The sequence below is a fragment of the Palaemon carinicauda genome, chromosome 9 (assembly GCF_036898095.1).
Source record: "Palaemon carinicauda isolate YSFRI2023 chromosome 9, ASM3689809v2, whole genome shotgun sequence".
Classification (NCBI taxonomy): Eukaryota; Metazoa; Arthropoda; class Malacostraca; order Decapoda; family Palaemonidae; genus Palaemon; species Palaemon carinicauda.
In genome coordinates this window covers 72,502,727-72,520,226 of record NC_090733.1, presented here as the reverse complement: position 1 = coordinate 72,520,226, position 17,500 = coordinate 72,502,727, and the positions used below count along the sequence as shown (strand labels likewise).

The window sequence follows — 17,500 nt, the reverse complement described above, 5'->3', positions numbered from 1 at the left end:
GTGCTAAACTGAAACCTAATGCTCCTCCCAAGGCTATTTCATGGTCGTTGAATGAAGTCCTGCACTTTGCCTCTTCGATAGATTCCGCTTCTACCTCTCTGAGGGATCTTGCCCAAAAGTCTATCTTTTTGCTTGCTATGGCTTCTGGTGCTAGAGTCAGTGAGATTGTGGCCCTTTCAAGGGATGATGGCTACATTTAATTCTTGGATTCAGGGGAGTTAAACCTTTATCCAGATCTTGCATTCTTGGTGAAGAGCAAACTTCCCATGAAGCACTGGGGGCCCTGGAAGATTGTTCCACTACAGGAGGACCGTTCTCTGTCTCCCGTGGAGGGCCTTAAGGCCTACCTATCAAAGAGCCGGGGTTTTAAAGGCAGTCAAGTTTTTAAAAGGGAGATGACAGGATCTAATCTTTCTCTGAAACAGCCATGGTCTAAATTCATCTACTTCATCAGAAGGGCTGATTTGGAAAGTATTCCAATGGGTCATGACCCTAGAAAAGTTGCCTCTTAAATTTTTTCCATTCAGTGCTTTGCATGCTTATGGGCTTACACAGGAGGGAGATCTTCGAGAGTGTTCTTCAAACATTACTTACGTCAGTTGGAAGAGATAAAACACTTAGTGGTGGCCGCTGGTATTGCGATTGAACCAGCTTCTTTAGTGTTGTGCATGGAATCTTTTGGACTGTATAGTTAGGAAATCTCAGTCTGCATGGTGCAAGGAGACTATGATTTTTTGTTCCTTTTATAATTAGCCATAGGTGATATTTTCTATTTATGTCAAGAGTTTTACTGTTTTACTATAATCCATAATTCGGGGTCTGAAAACTTCGATTTTGTACATACATATATATATATATATATATATACACATACATATATATATATATATATATATATATATATATATATATATATATATATATATGTATATATATATATACACAGTATATATATATATATATATATACACACATATACAGTATATTATATATATTATATATGTATACATATATATATATATATATATATATATATATGTATGTATATATATTATATATATTTTATATATATAATATATACATATATATATATATATATATATACATATATATATATGTATATGTATATATATTATGGGCTATATATGTATTATATATGTATATATATCATATATATAGTAAGGTGAGGCAATTTTGGACACCTTTTTAGCAACCTTTGTACAAAATCTATATTAATAATTTATGACCAAATACCAAACATGTTTTCAAGAGAGGGAGGTCTCATCAATAAAAATGGCTTGTTTCATAATCATCAAAGAATTAGAAATTTTCGTATTTCAGCAATAATAAAAATATCGTAGAGGCGAGGCAATTTTGAACAGTGAGGCAATTTTGTACACGTCTGTATCTCCGTTAAGCGCCAACGTTCAGTTGGGTAAACTATGACAATTTGTGGTCCCTATCAATATAAATATGCTAGAAAAAAATTATAGACTTACATAAATTTTTGTGTCCGTAATCCAAGATTGTCCAATTTTGCCTCACCAAGAAAAAAGTGAGAAGTTTGCCTGTCCAATTTTGCCTCTCCATAGCTTTGAAAACTGTCCATTTTTGCCTTACTATATGAATATGTACATCAAACTTTGTATTCGAGCATACAAATATACTTTTATGTATAAATCTGCATGTATGTTATCATAAACATTCAAAATAAGACATACGGGGTGCAGTAAAGGGGGTGTCTGCCCAAGGTGTCACCCTAAAAGTGAGTGACACCCTGAGAGTTACATTTAAAAAAGTTTCTTTCTAGCTCGATGGTTATGATATGATTTTCAAAAAGTTATTTAATACTGGGGACACTCTTAAAGCTCTTGACACTCAGGGGGTGAAACCTTCAAAAAGATTGACCAAAACATGGTAACATCTTCAAGAGGGGTGTCACCCCAAATGCTAGAAATATCTAAAAATAACTCTACTATATACATGTTCCTAAAATAATTCACATATCCAAATGAAAATTTCAGGAATTAAAATATAATAAATTTTTACTGTTCCTGCTAATTTCCATGTTGATAACTGTTATGTTGCCTTTTTGATATGGAGTTAAATGCAGCAACATTAAAGTGAACAGCATGATAGATACATCAAGGAGGGGCAAAGCTGATCCCATAAACAATATTCGTCCTAAGTTGTACCTATCCAGTTTATTTTTATCATTGTTACCTCATACTATGAACGAGCCATCAAAGAGTTACTTTTACCTGCAGAAGAAAGGGGTACAATCGAAGATTTAAGAAAAAAAGATGAAATGAAGAAAAATTAAAGGAAAAACACAAAGAAAGAGAGATAGAAACATGACATATAATGGAAATACAAAGCGCAACCAAATATCTCTCTATTCTTTATGAAAAAAATGTGTTTGCAAACACTAACGTAAATACAAAAAAATCTAAATTGACCAGGCTAATAAATAGTGATAATTGAACTGCTAGGATAGTCCCGATAGTGAATGATCAGGATTTATTTATATCTAAAATAAAAGAAATAAAAAAGAAATTCAAATAAATTTGGAAGATATTAAGGAGCGTCCATTATTTTGCATTGGTGGAGGAAAAAAGGCGTTTTTAGAGGAAGAAGGAGGCTAAGTGACTCACCTTGAGCTAGATGCTTGAAGCCACATATCATCATCATCATCTCATCCCACGCCTAGTGACGCAAAGGGCCTCAATCAGATTTAGCTAGTCTTCTCTATCTTCAGCTTTTAATTCAATACTTCTCCAATCTCAATCTCCAACTTTATGCTTTATAGTCCTCAGCCACGTAGGCCTGGGTCTTCCAACTCTTCTAGTGCCTTGTGGAGGCCAGTTGAAAGTTTGTTGAACTAATATCTCTTAGGGAGAGCAAAGAGCACCCCCAAACCATCTCCATCTACCCCTCACCATGATCTCATTCACATATGGTGCTCGAGTAATCTCTCTTAGTTTCATTTCTAATCCTGTCCTGTCATTTAACACCCAATATACTTCTGAGAGCTTTGTTCTCAAATCTACAAAATGAGTTTCATTAATATACTAAGATTCACGCCCATACAGTAACACCGATCTCATTAAACTAATATATAGCCTGATTATTATATGTAATTTTAGGCGATATGATTTCCAAATTTTACTTAACCTAGCCATCGTCTGATTTGCTTTTTTCAGTCTTTCATTAAACTCAAATTCTAAAGCTCCTATATTAGATATCATAGTTCCTAAATATTTAAATAATTCTACCACATTAATCCTTTATCCTTCCAAAGATATTTCATCTTCCATTGCATAGTCCGTTCTCATCATCTGTCTCTTTTATTTATCTCAAGCCCAACCTCATGTGATTTTTCATGCATTCTAGTAAGCAAGCTTTCCAAGCCCTGTGGTGTTCTGGTAATTAGTACAGCGTCATCAGCATACTCTAGGTCTGCTAATTTTCTGTTACCAATTCAGTCCAATCCTTCTCCACCATCCCCAACCGATCTATGCATTACAAAATCTATGAGGAGGATAAACAACATAGGTGACAACACATTCCCTTAGAGTACTCCACTGTTCACTGGAAATTCGATTGATAAGACGCCACTAACATTGACTTTACATTTGCTATGCTCATGAACAGACAATTAAATATACATATTTGAGAGGAACTCCATAATGACTCAGGACTCTCCACAAAATATGCCAGAACGCATAAACAAAAGCTTTTTCATAGACCACATATACCATCAAAAGTGGATTTCTATATTCTACATATTGCTGTACCACATGTCTTAATGAAAATTTGGTCAGTATACCTTCTACCTTTTCTAAATCCTGCTTGTTCATCTCTCAGGTTTTCATCAATCTTTCTCTCTAAGTCTCTTTGGAATGAGCATTCTATATATTTTCATGACAGCTGATGTAAGTGTGATGCCTCTGTAATGATTGCAATCAGTCAGATCTTTTTTTGTTATTTTCACCAGCACTCTTAGCTTTGCCTCTTCACGCCACATTCTACAAAATAATCTTGTAGGTAATCTGGGAGTCACTTCATTTTCAGGCAATATCATCTCAGCAGTTAATCCTTCGTATCCAGGGGCTTTCCATCTTTTGAGTTTTTTTAAGAATAGCTTCGACTTCAAACACACCTAATTCATTCATGGGCACATCAAGGTCTTCATCAGTTTCAGTTATATCAACCAAATTATTCCCTTCGTATTTCCTATTCATGACTTCACTAAAGTGTTCAATCCAACGTTACCTTTCTTCATGTTTTTTTGTTATAACAGATCCATCTTTCTTTTTTATGGGTATATGCTTCTTTTTCCCGTAGAGATTTCATTAATAATTCTATGAGCAATACCTACAACAGAGCCACTCCCTGAATTCTTAGCTTTGTCAGCCTCATCTGCTTTTCTGTCTAAATATTCTCTCCAATCCTTCCTGATATTTATTTTCACCTCTATCATTACTGAAATACTTGGTATACTCTGCCTTGTAATTTTCATTACTTCCTCGAAAACTTTCAGAAATCAATTTCTGTATTTGTCTTTTTATAGTATCCCAAGTATCATTTGATATCCATGGTTTTCCTAAAACTTCGTCTCTTAAAGTCTCTTAAGACTGTAAATCGATTCCTACATTGTTACAAAGATTTCTGTGCTCATCCTCCAGAAGCTTAGTTGTGTCTAACTTGGGTATTCTATCTACATTTCTGTTGGGTGCTTTCAGTTTTAATATTTGTGTGGCAATGGGGAGCTTGTGATCACTACCAATATCTGCACCTCTATAGCTTGTTACATATCTCAGAGTCCTTCTCTCTTTATCAATGGCTATGTGATCTATTTGATATTTGTAATTGCCACATGGTGAAATCCATGTATATTTGTGGATCTCCTTGCCCTGGAAAAGAGTACCCCCAGTAACAAGATTGGTTGTTGAACAATAACTTATAAAATGTGCCCCATTTTCATTTGCAACTTCGTCAAGAACCTCAACACCCATCACATTTTCTATCCCTTGATTATTCCTTCCAACTTTAGCATTGAAGTCATTAATTACAATTTTCATATCTCTGTAGGTTCTCATCTATTATACTCTGTAAGTAACAATCTGCTATCTACAGCTCTCCATTTGGTTAATGGCTTTTCTGCTCTTGGTGTCATCATCATTATTCCTACCCCTTCTCTTCTAATTCCATCTGTTCCTCCTGCGTAGATATATGTATTGCCTTGGTCTTAGAGTTCTTTACCATTCCCCTTACAACGTGTTTCACTTAGGGCCAAGATATCCAAACTATATTTAATAAATTCACTCTCTACTAGCTTTAACTTCCCAGTTGGATTCATGGTTCTAACATTCCAATTACCAATTTTCAATTTTTCTTTAGTATTTACAAACCGGGAGTTTCTTAGCAACCCGCTACGCCCGGGACTGGGGGCAATTCTTTCATTTTCGCTTTCCATAGACTGACTAAATCCATAGAGGATTTATTGGCTAAATTCATCAAAGAATAGCCAGTTTCTTAGTGATGCGCAGTGCCTATCTAAATAAGGCAAGTGACCCCTGCCGGTCCATACTAATTCCAGTAAGATCAACTGCCAGGCATCAGGAGTAGAGGAGTATCCAGAGCACCAAACGGATACATACCTTTTTCAAATTACAGATGGAATTAAAGGTCCTTTATTTATGGAACCCATGCCTCAAAGAGAATGTTTAGTGCCATATTTAATTATATATTGAATTGTTCACATTTATTTCCAATTTTGTACTTGTCCCTATTTTCTCATTAGTAATAGGTTTGATTATCATTTACTATGAAAAGAAAACTTTTTCTTTTTTCATTTTCTTATAAACCAATATGATTTTCTATTGAAATGATTGATGGAAAATATTTTCAAAGAACTATCATTTATCTATATTTTTAGTTAAAAGGATTAGGAATATATATATATATATATATATATATATATATATTATATATATATAGATAGATAGATAGATAGTTTACAAAAGCTTTTACTTAACTTAACTTTATGAATTGGATGTTTTTTTTTTTTTCCGAGGCGAGGCAAAATTGGACACTAGATATTCCAAATTTTTTCATTCACTTTTCATTTTAAAGCTTCCTTTAGCACCATCCACTAATTTGTTTTTAGAAAAAATAATTTCATGTATTATTTCTGAGAAACCCTAAAATGAAGGTGAGGCAATTATTGGACACCCATAGGCCTATTCAACAATTTTTTTAGGGGTACTTAATACTTTTTAAAAACCAGACATACTAGTATTTATAAAGTAGAAGGTTGGGCAATTTCTAATAGCATTATAGTTTTCGAAAATTAGAAATAGTTTAAGAGATATTGTACTTGTCCAAAATTGCCTCCTTGCCCTACTATATATATATATATATATATATAGTATATATATATATATATATATATACACACACACATATATATACTATATATGTTATATGTAAATTTTATATATATATATATATATATATATGTATATATATATATATATATATATATATATACATATATATATATATATATATATATAATAAATGATACTAATCTCTTTGTATCGACTCCATCTCCCGAATTTCGACTTGTGGTTGATGAATCCTTTCATTGTGCTGTTTCGAGTATTATCCTCCTGTCTGGTCTTTACCTTCCGTCTGTCATCTTCATTTTATATTATTATTATTATTATTATTATTATTATTATTATTATTATTATTATTATCTAAGATACAATCCTAGTTGGAATAGCGGGATGCTATAAGCCCAAGGGCCTCAACATGGAAAATAGCCATGTGAGGAAAGCAAATACAGAAATAAATTGACTATAGGTGAGATGTAATCTATATATTAGTATGATAGCGTGTGTGTTATTTATTTTGTGTCACGCTTTAAAGAAAACGGAAATAATTTCATGGTATACTCTTATAAATTCACATTAGACTTTGACTACTTAACCAAAGCACATCTTATATAGCTTTCCCAATTTTGTCTTTAGCACCTGACTTTTTTTTTTTTTTAAATAGACAAAAAATTGAGTTCTATCAATTTCCATAACCTAGATTATCAAATTAATCTCGGGCCTTCAAGTTTAACTACTAATCCGTTCTTATTGTAAAAGATTTCTCATAATTCTGATCACCCTTTGCTTCAAATCTTCCTAGACATTACTCAATTTCCTGTCTGCCTATCATATTTAATGGCCATTAATAAAGCTCAAGGACAGACTTTCGATAAGGTTGGGATCTACCTACCACAACCTTGCTTTACTCATGGACAACTTTATGTAGCCATCTCAAGAGCAAAGTCTATGAACAGTGTAAGAGTGAAAATTTGTCCTCGGAATAATTCTACTTATGGCCAGAGAAGAGGAACTACCTTCACTAGAAATATTGTATATAAAGAAGTTTTGTAAATAGTTTCATATATTGCCCATTTTTAAAAATAAATATACAAGTCAAATCTTATCACATTTTATTCAAACATGTATAGGTTAGGAAGAAGATAATTAGTATTGAAAATATAATTTTGTGTAATTTACACGGATTCCACTAGTGAATAAGTAAGAAAATAGATATGCCATATATAAACTGTGAATAATGACTGTTGGTGCTTTGCAGATCTTTCTCTAGTAGTATTGTTTTTTTTTTTTTATTTCTTATTAGGCAGCTATATTGGAACATTGCAGTTTTGTATTTTACCCATGCACTTTCAGTTTTTATCCGATTCCACTTTCTTTATTTATGTTTTCCCTCTTTTTCTGAGTCTAGAGTCTCCCCATCAGTCAAATGGAAATCTTGCCTTCTCAATTATAAGGCTCAACTGTGCATAGTATTCTTGAAATTTTATTCCAGCTGAGACCAGATTGTGTGATGATCTTCCTAATCAGGCTTTTGAATTTGTGAAACGAAGGAAGTTAAAACTTGCAGCGAATGTTTTCATGTTGAACAGGTTGACATCATCATCATCTCCTCCTATGCCTATTGACGCAAAGGGCCTCCGTTGAATTTCGCCAGTCGTCTCTATCTTGAGGTTTTAATTCAATACTTCTCCATTCATCATCTCTTACTTCATGCTTCATAGTCCTCAGCCATGTAGGTTCGGGTCTTCCAACTCTTCTAGCGTCTTGTGGAGCCCAGCTGAACTTTGGGGAACTAATCTCTCTTGGGGAATGCAAAGGGCATGCCCAAACCATCTCCATCTACCCCTCATCATGATCTCATTCACATGTGACACACGAGTAACCTCTCTTATAGTTTCATTTCTAATCCTGTCCTGACATTTAACTCCCAATATCCTTTTGAGGGCTTTGTTCTCAAATATACTAAATCTATTGGAGATAGTTCCATTATCATACCATGACTCATGTCCGTAGAGTAACACTGATCTCACTAAACTGATATATAGTCTGATTTTTATATGAAATTTCAGGTGATTTGATTTCCAAATTTTATTTAGCCTAGTCATTGTCTGATTTGCTTTTTTCAATCTTTCATTAAACTCTAATTCTAAAGACCCTATGTTGAAGATCATAGTTTCTAAATAATTAAATGATTCTACCTCATTAATCCTTTCTCCTTCCAATGATATTTCATCTCCCATTGCATACTCCGTTCTCATCATCTCTGTCTTTCTTCTATTTATCTTGAGCCCAACCTCGTGTGATATTTCATGCATTCTGGTAAGCAAGCATTGTAAATCCTGTGGTGTTTTGCTAACGATAGCATCATCAGCATACTCTAGGTCTGCTAAATTTCTATCACCAATCCAGTCCAATCCTTCTCCACAATCTCCGACTGTTCTATACATTGCAAAATTCATGAGGTGGATAAACAACATAGGTGACAACAAATTCCCTTGTAGTACTCCGCTGTTCACTGGAAATTAATTTGATAAGACTCAATTAACATAAACTTTGCACTTGCTATGCTCATGAACAGACATAATCAAATTTGCATATTTAAGAGGAATTCAATAATAACGCAGGACTCTCCATAAAATTGGCCGGTGCACACTATCAAAGGCTTTTTCATAGTCCACAAATGCCATCAAAAGTGGATTTCTATATTCTATGCATTGCGGTACATGTCTCAAAATGAAAATTTGTTCAGAGCAACTTCCACCTTTTCTAAATCCCGCTTGTTCATCTCCCAGCTTTTCATCAATCTTTTTCTCCAGTCTCTTTAGAATAAGCATACTATATATTTTCATAACTGACGTAAGTATTATGCCTCTGTAATTATTGAAATCAGTCAGTCCTCCTTTTATTTGCCATTTTCACCAACACTCTTAACTCACATTCATCAGGTTTTGCCTCTTCATGCCACATTCTACAAAATAATATTGTAAGTATTCTGGGAGTCACTTCATTTTCGGCCAGTATTATCTCAGTAGTTATTCCGTCGTATCAAGGGGCTTTCCATCTCTTTAGTGTTTTGAAGATAGCTTCAACTTCAAACACACACAATTCACACATGGGCACATCAATATTTTCATCAGCTTCAGGTATATCACTCACATTATTCCCTTCATATCTCCTATTTGTAACCTCACTAAAGTACTCCATTCAACGTTGTCGTTCTTCATCTTCTGTTGTTATAACAGACCCATTTCTTTCTTTGATGGGCAAATGATTCTTCTTTGCCCCCATAGCGATTTCATTAATAATTCTGAGTAATTCTTACACCATAGCCACTTCCTGAATTCATAGCTTTGTCAGCCTCATCATCTTTACTGTCTAAATTTTCTCTCCAGTCATTCCTAGCTCTTCTTTTGCGGTCACTATCAATACTGGAATACTTAGCATGCTCTACCTTATAATTTTCATTACTTCCTCGAAAACTTTCAACAATCAATTTCTGTTTTTTTCTCCATTTTATAGCATCCCAAGTATCATTTGATATCCATGGCTTTCTCCTTATAACTGCGTGTCCCAAGACTTCACTACCAACTGACTAATATATGTTCCTGATATTACACTATGCTTCATAACTGTTTGCTCTTCGTCTCTTAAAGACTCTTAAGACTGTAAATCGATTCCTACAGTCAATTGCAAATGTTTCTCTGTGCTCTTCTAAAAGTTTAGTTGTATCAAACCTATATATTCTATCTACCTTTCTGCTGTTAACGTATATGTTACATATCTATTTTAGCATTGTTACTGATCTTAAAATATTTATATATTTTATTCATTAGTTACATATAGTTTATTGACTGTTATATTATTTCCCTTCCCTGTTGGAGCCCTGCATTTTTAGCCATAGTTGTAGTTTGGCTAGCAATAGCAATAGCAAACTAAAAAAGCACCATGAGAGTGCAGAACTCCGCCACGGCAACTTATTCTCGAAACCAGCTTGCCTTTCCCAATATCAATTTACACCCAAGGCGTAACTCGTGTGTACCAACCATATGCGAACTTGGGGTTAAGGTTAGGGTTATCCGGTCGACCTTGACCTTGACCTTTGACCTAGGAATTTCAGAATTGTATCGCTTCCATATCTCAACATAACAAACAGGGGCGAAAACATAACATCCTCCCAACTTCGTTGGCAGAGGTGATTAAAGTTGGAAATGGTATAGGACATTGGGTCCTCCCTACCTGGATCTTTTTATTACCAATGTCTCTTTAATCACCTACAGCTCATTTAAAATTCTAGATAGGATTCTTGATTTAAAATTCGCTTTTGAGAAACGTGTCTGGCCTGTCTCTTTAATTGCAGAATTGGTATATTGAGAAAGTCTCAAGGTAACTGGTGACCTGTTGATATATCCAAATGAGATGTTTTCATTCTATTTGTATGTTGAATAAATTTCCTAATTCTGTCCATCCTTTGCATTCAGATTTTCCCTGACTGTAACAACCATATCAAGTTATACGGTTTGTAGATCATTTTGATATTTCTCTTTCTTTTTCTTTCGCAAGGCTCAAGACTAAACAGTATGCTAGAAGTTTTATTCCAGCTGAGACAGATTGTGGAATGATCTCCCCAATCGAATAGTTGAATCAGTGAAACTTCAGAAGTTCAAGCTAGGCATAAATACTTTTCAGTTGAGGGGTTGATATAAGTTTTGTTTCGTATTTTATTTATTTTTATAACGTTTTATAACTCATTTATTTTCCGCACTGAGCTATTTTACCTTTGTGCATTTCCATCTCAGTGAATTGGAAATGTGATGCAAAAAGCTTAGAATTGAAGGAAATATTTCATATACTGTAGTATGCAGTTCAAGATAACAGAAATTGTGATAATGGGATGTAATCCTCAATACGAATTAGAAGCCATATGTTATTTATAGAGATTTTATGATATACTAGTTCATTCACAAACCTTTTTTTTCATACAATCATTGCCTTATAACTTCTTTTATTAAGAGAGAATAACTTTAGGCATAACTGTATTTTTTGTGCGCTTAAGAGGAAAATGTATAATATAATTTATTCAACACCGAAGAAGTTTTGAGTAATGTAATACGTTGTGATGTGTTTGTTCTTACGGTGACTACTATAGTCATCCTTAAAACACGTGTTTTCAAATACTTTCTTAACCGGAAATTTGAAAGAATTCAGTAGGTAATTGGTAAGTCCCAGCTAAGACAAGTTGCCATGCTATGCATTTCGATTTATTTTGTTCCTTCTTTCGATAATGTTTGTGATTTTGCAAATGTCCTGGTGTATAATGTAATTGAAATAAGTACTGCAAACAGAGATATCGCATATGAAAAGAAAGATCAGAAATGCAATGTAATCGTATAGCTGGGAGAAGGAAAGAGCAAGACATTGTAGGAATGCTTCCATCTCCTCCTCTGGGCTGTATGGAAAGGAGGAAGAGCAGCCACAGCGGACGGATAGCCACCGACCGTGGCCACAGTTGTGACAGTCAGTGACTGCCTTACTGGTCAGTCACACTAGTACCGACTGTGAAAGAGTGCGGAAGTCTTTAAACTTCCTTCCCGTTGTTTAAGTTCCCATTGTAAGTTAGAAAATATTCACTTCTTGCTTTATATTTAATCATTCAAGTGATAGAACTCGAATTGAATGACCCTGTAGTGTAGTAAGTGAAATTATATATATTTCTTATTATATTACTTTAGCTTTATTTTCGTGTTCCCGGAACTTTGTTTCTTGAGCTGTGTGTACAAAAGAAAAAATGTTTTCACGAGATGGGAGATAACGCCACCAGCATAGGACACACACACACACACACACACACACACACACACACACACACACACACACACACACACACACACACACACACACCTGCCTGTGTTTTGCGTTGGATGCAAGATGAATCATTAAGTCTCTCTCTCTCTCTCTCTCTCTCTCTCTCTCTCTCTCTCTCTCTCTCTCTCTCGTGTGTCATTGTCTTACTAAGAGACGGAACTGATGCACTATTGTCATTTAGAATGTCATTATACGGTTGTGTTGGATTTTTTTTTTCACGTACGTTCATTCATGATAACACTATTGTAAGCGAATATATATATATATATATATATATATATATATATATATATATATATATATATATATATATATATATATATATATATATATATATATATATATATATATATATATATATATATCGTTGTCAGTAATTGATAATATGCATGTATTTTTCATTGGAGGCGAAGAAAATTCAGGATTTGTTTATTGTGACTTTTGCGTGGATGTCTACCTGTCATGTAAACTTTGTCCGATTTGTTCCTGAGAAGTTTGAGAGGGTGGGTCCATATGTACTCAGGAATGTCACTACGGTGATGCTATTATGTTTGGACAACAAGCAGGGGAGTCGGTCGCAAGAAATTGCAGCGTAGGAAGGAATAATTACAGTCATCGTTTTCATAGCTAAGGCAGTCAATGGACGATCGGAAAGTATTTTCCCTCGTTAGTAGAGAGCTTTTACAACAGATGGCACTGATTAGTTTGGTCTTTTGTCTATATCTGGAATCCGGAAAAAAAGAGCGATTAATATGAATAACGTTTGTCGTTACTGCAGAATAGTGTTGAATACACATAGTATTTTAAAGATGTATATTTTGTTGGGAAGCAAAATGCCTACAAAATTGCACTAATGTTCAAGGGCTCAAGTTTCTTAGACAATTGTGATGCATCTGTAAGGGTTGCCGTTGGATTTTAGTCGAGTGCGATGTCTGTAGATGACACTAATTAGAGAGCTAATGAGTACCTTTTTTTAAGAGGATCTCTCCAGTCTTCCCTTTACTGTCTTTTCTTTCCTAAAGAACTCTCTTAAATTTATGTCAATGAAGGAAAGCAAAATGGTAGAAGCTTTTGACATGATTTGCCCTGATGTCTAGAAGGAAAATGTTGAGGCAGTGAGAAATGTATGCAACATGTAGAGTGGGAATTTCATCATATTAACGTTCCTAATGAAAAATAAGTCATGACAGAAAATGTAAGGTCAGTGCTAGAGCGGAATCAGGGTCTTATATATTGGAGAAGTTGAAATATTTGCCACAAGAAGAGGAGTAACTTTTTTTTTCTACTTTTTTTTTTATTTATTTATTAACAATTCTACAGTTATAAGGTTTGTAAGTACTGCTTAGTATGTGTGAATTATCGAAAGGTTCTGTTAGATTAAAACTTGTCTTACACAGTGCATGAAACGGGTTTTAGAAGAGTGAAAGATGAAAGAGAATATGAAACAATTATTTCAAATTTTTTTTTTTAAATAGTCATGCTTACAAAAGATACCATTTTGTGTTGGTGCTCCAGATAGATGAAATAAAAATTAATTGAATATATATCTTGAATTATTAATCGATTTTGATCCTAGAGTAAACATTTATTGGCCCTCGTCACTTTTAACCACAAAAGGCTTACTTTTATAGAAGTGGATTTGAAGCCAAGTGGTTTCTCGCTCGATTTCACTTTCATTTGCGTGACCTTATAAATTAAATGCTATTTTATGAATTATTTATATCAAAACACAACAACAAAATGCAACAGTTTTTTGTCCACTGTAGGACAAAGACCATTGTCATGTTTGGCAGTTGGCCATTTTCATCACCACGCTGGCCATTGCAGATTGGTGATGTTGGCTGACACTAGTCTGATTGCTCACAGCAAACCAACCTAGTATGGGTGGCTCTGGCTAGTACAGCCTTGTTGATGAAGGTGATAGAAAAATCCTTTCACTACGGTATGTATCCCTACTTAGAAAGGGGATATATATATATATATATATATATATATATATATATATATATATATATATATATATATATATATATATATATATATATGTAATATAATATAGTGTGTGTGTGTGTGTGTGCGCGCGCTCGCCTCCGCCCCTAAATTTGGTTGAAGGTGAAGCATAGGATCATAACGAAGGCAGAATAATTTTCTATCTAGTTACTCTTTAGTATTTCCTGTTTAAGACCAAGTGTTGACCATTTTTCCGTGCGTTCTCTGCACGTACGATATCGGAAATCGCCTACGAATTTAGTGTTTCAGAGAACATGGTAAAAAAAGTGTTGGAGGTAGATGTGAAGTCCAGTGGCCATTCTAGGCTATTGAAATAGGGCCTAAACTGGTAACAAAATCATCAATATACATTCTCTAATATATATATTAACTCCCAATATCCTTTTGAGGGCTTTGTTCTCAAATATACTAAATCAATTGGAGATTGTTTCATTGTCATACCACGACTCATATCCATGCAGTAACACCGATCTCATTAAACTGATACATAGCCTGATTTTTATATGTAATTTCAGGCGATTTGGTTTCCAAATTTTACTCATCCTAGCTATTTTCTGATTTCTTTTTTCAATCTTTCACTAAACTTTAATTCTAAAGACACTGTAATAGAGATCATAGATCCTAGATACTTAAATGATTTTACCTCATTAATCCTTTCTCCTTCCTATGATATTTCATCTTCCATTGCATACTCCGTTCTGATCATCTCTGTCTTTCTTCTATTTATCTTGAGCTCAACCTCGTGTGATATTCCATGCATTCTGGTAAGCAAGCATTGTAAATCCTGTGGTGTTTTGCTAACAAGGACAGCATCATCAGCCTACTCTAGGTTTGCTAAATTCCTATCACCAATCCAGTCCAATCATTCTCCACCATCTCTGACTGTTCTATGCATTACAAAATCCATGAGGATAATAAACAACGTAGGTGACATCACATTCCCTTGGAGTAGTCCGCTGTTCACTGGAAATTAATTTGATAAGACTCAATTAACATTAATTTTGTACTTGCTATGCTCATGAACAGACATAATCAAATTTACATATTTAAGAGGAATTCCATAATAACGCGGTACTCTCCACAAAATTGGTCGTTGTATAATATCCAAGGCTTTTTCATAGTCCACAAATGCCATGAAAAGGGGATGCTTATATTCTATGCATTGCTGTACAACATGTCTCGAAATTGAAATTTGGTCAGTGAAACACCTACCTTTTCTAAATCAGTCTTTCTCTCCAGTCTCTTTAGAATAAGCATGCTATATATTTTCATAACTGACGTGTTATGCCTCTTTAATTATTGCTATCAGTCAGGTCTCATTTTTTTGCCATTTCCACCAACACTTAACTCCCATTAATCAGGTTTTGCCTCTTCATGCCACATTCTACAAAATAATCTTGTAAGTAGTATGGGAGTCACTTCATTTTCGGCCAGTCGTCTCGGCAGTTATTCCATCGTATCTAGGGGCTTTCCATCTCTAGTTTTTTTTAGGATAGCTTCAACTTCAAACACACTGAATTCATTCATGGGCACATCAATATCTTCATCAGCTTCAGGTATATCAATCAAATTATTCCCTTTATAACTCCTATTCATAACCACACTAATGTTCCATCCAACGTTGTTTTTCTTCATCTACTGTTGCTATAACAGATACATCTCTCTTTTTGATGGGTATATGCTGCTTCTTATTTGCCCCCATAGAGATTTCATTAATAATTCTATGAGCAATTTTTACGCCATAGTCACTTCCTTATCTGCTTTACTGTCTAAATATTCTCTCCAGTCATTCTTAGGTTTTCTTTTGACCTCACTATCAATAATGGAATAGCATGCTCTACCTTGTAATTTTCATTACTTCCTCGAAAATTTTCAACAATCAATTTGTTTTTGTCTCCTTTTTTTTTATAGTACCCCAAGTATCATTTGATATCCATGGCTTTCTCCTTGTAACTGCGTGTCCCAAGACTTCACTACCAACTGTTCTTAATATCACACCATTCTTCATTAATTGTCTGCTCTTCATCTCTTAAAGTTTCTAAGACTGCAAATCGATTCCTACATTCAATTGCTAATGTTTCTCTGTGCTCTTCTAAAAGCTTAGATGTATCAAACCTAGGTATTCTATCCATCTTTCTGTTGAGTGCTTTTAGTTTCAATATCAGTGTGGCAATGAGGAGCTGATGATCACTACCAATATCGGCACCTCTATAGCTTCTTACATATCTCAGAGTCATCCTTCTCTCTTTATTAATGGCAGTGTGATCTATCTGATTTTTGTAAATAACACATGGTGAAGTCCATGTTTACTTGTGAATGATCTTGTGTTTATAAAGACTATGTCTAATGACAAGATTGTTTGCTGAACAGAAACTTATGAAATGTGCTCCATTTTCATTTGCAACTTCACCAGGACCCTCGACAACCATCAGATTCTCTATCCCTTGATTATTTCTTCCAACTTTAGCATTGAAGTCGCCAATCACAATTTTATCTCTCTCAGGGATATCATCTATTACCCTCTGTAGTTTTTCATAGTATTCATCTTTCCTTTCTTCAGGGGAATCATTTGTTGGGGCGTGGATGCATAGCAAACTATATTGCTCTGCTTTGATTTGAACTTTGCTAGTAACAATCTACTATTTACAGCTCTCCACTTGGTTAATGCTTTTTCTGCTCTTGGTGTCATCATTCCTACTCCTGCTCTTCCAACTCCATCTGAGCTTTCTGAGTTGATATATATATATATATATATATATATATATATATATATATATATATATATATATATATATATATATATATATATATATATATTGCCCTGGTCTAAAGTTTCCTTACCAATCCCCTTACAACGTGTTTCACTTAGGGCCAAGATATCCAATCTATATTTTAAATTCACTCTCCACTTTCTGTAACTTCCTAATCTTATTCATGGTTAAGTATTTATAAACTGGAAGATTCTTAGCACCCCGCTATGCACGGGACTGTGGGCCATTCTGTCATCTTTTCTTTCCATGACTGACTAAATCTATAGAGGATTCATTGGCTATATATCAAAGGATAGCCAGTTCTCTGTGATGCGCAGCGCCTATCTAACTAAGGCAATTGACCCCTGCCGGTCCATACTAATTCAATAGTAAGATCAATCGCCAGTCATCAGGAGTAAAAGCCAAAGAAACAGTTTGTCCATTGCCTTAAACCCAACCCAATATATATATATA

At 34.3% G+C, this 17,500-nt stretch overlaps 1 protein-coding gene across 2 annotated transcripts in view; it reads left to right on the top strand.

Annotated features, from left to right (window-relative positions):
• The window catches only part of Hmgs (hydroxymethylglutaryl-CoA synthase), a 254,176-nt gene that overhangs the window by 85,106 nt on the left and 151,570 nt on the right, over positions 1-17,500 (top strand). The window contains exon 1 of one of the 2 annotated variants that reach the window (XM_068380077.1): positions 11,859-12,012. The exons of the other annotated variant lie outside the window; for it this stretch is intronic. The gene's annotated coding sequence lies outside the window, so the exon portion shown is untranslated. Of the gene's footprint in view, positions 1-11,858; positions 12,013-17,500 lie in introns of those variants that run through there. 2 annotated transcript variants of the gene reach the window in all.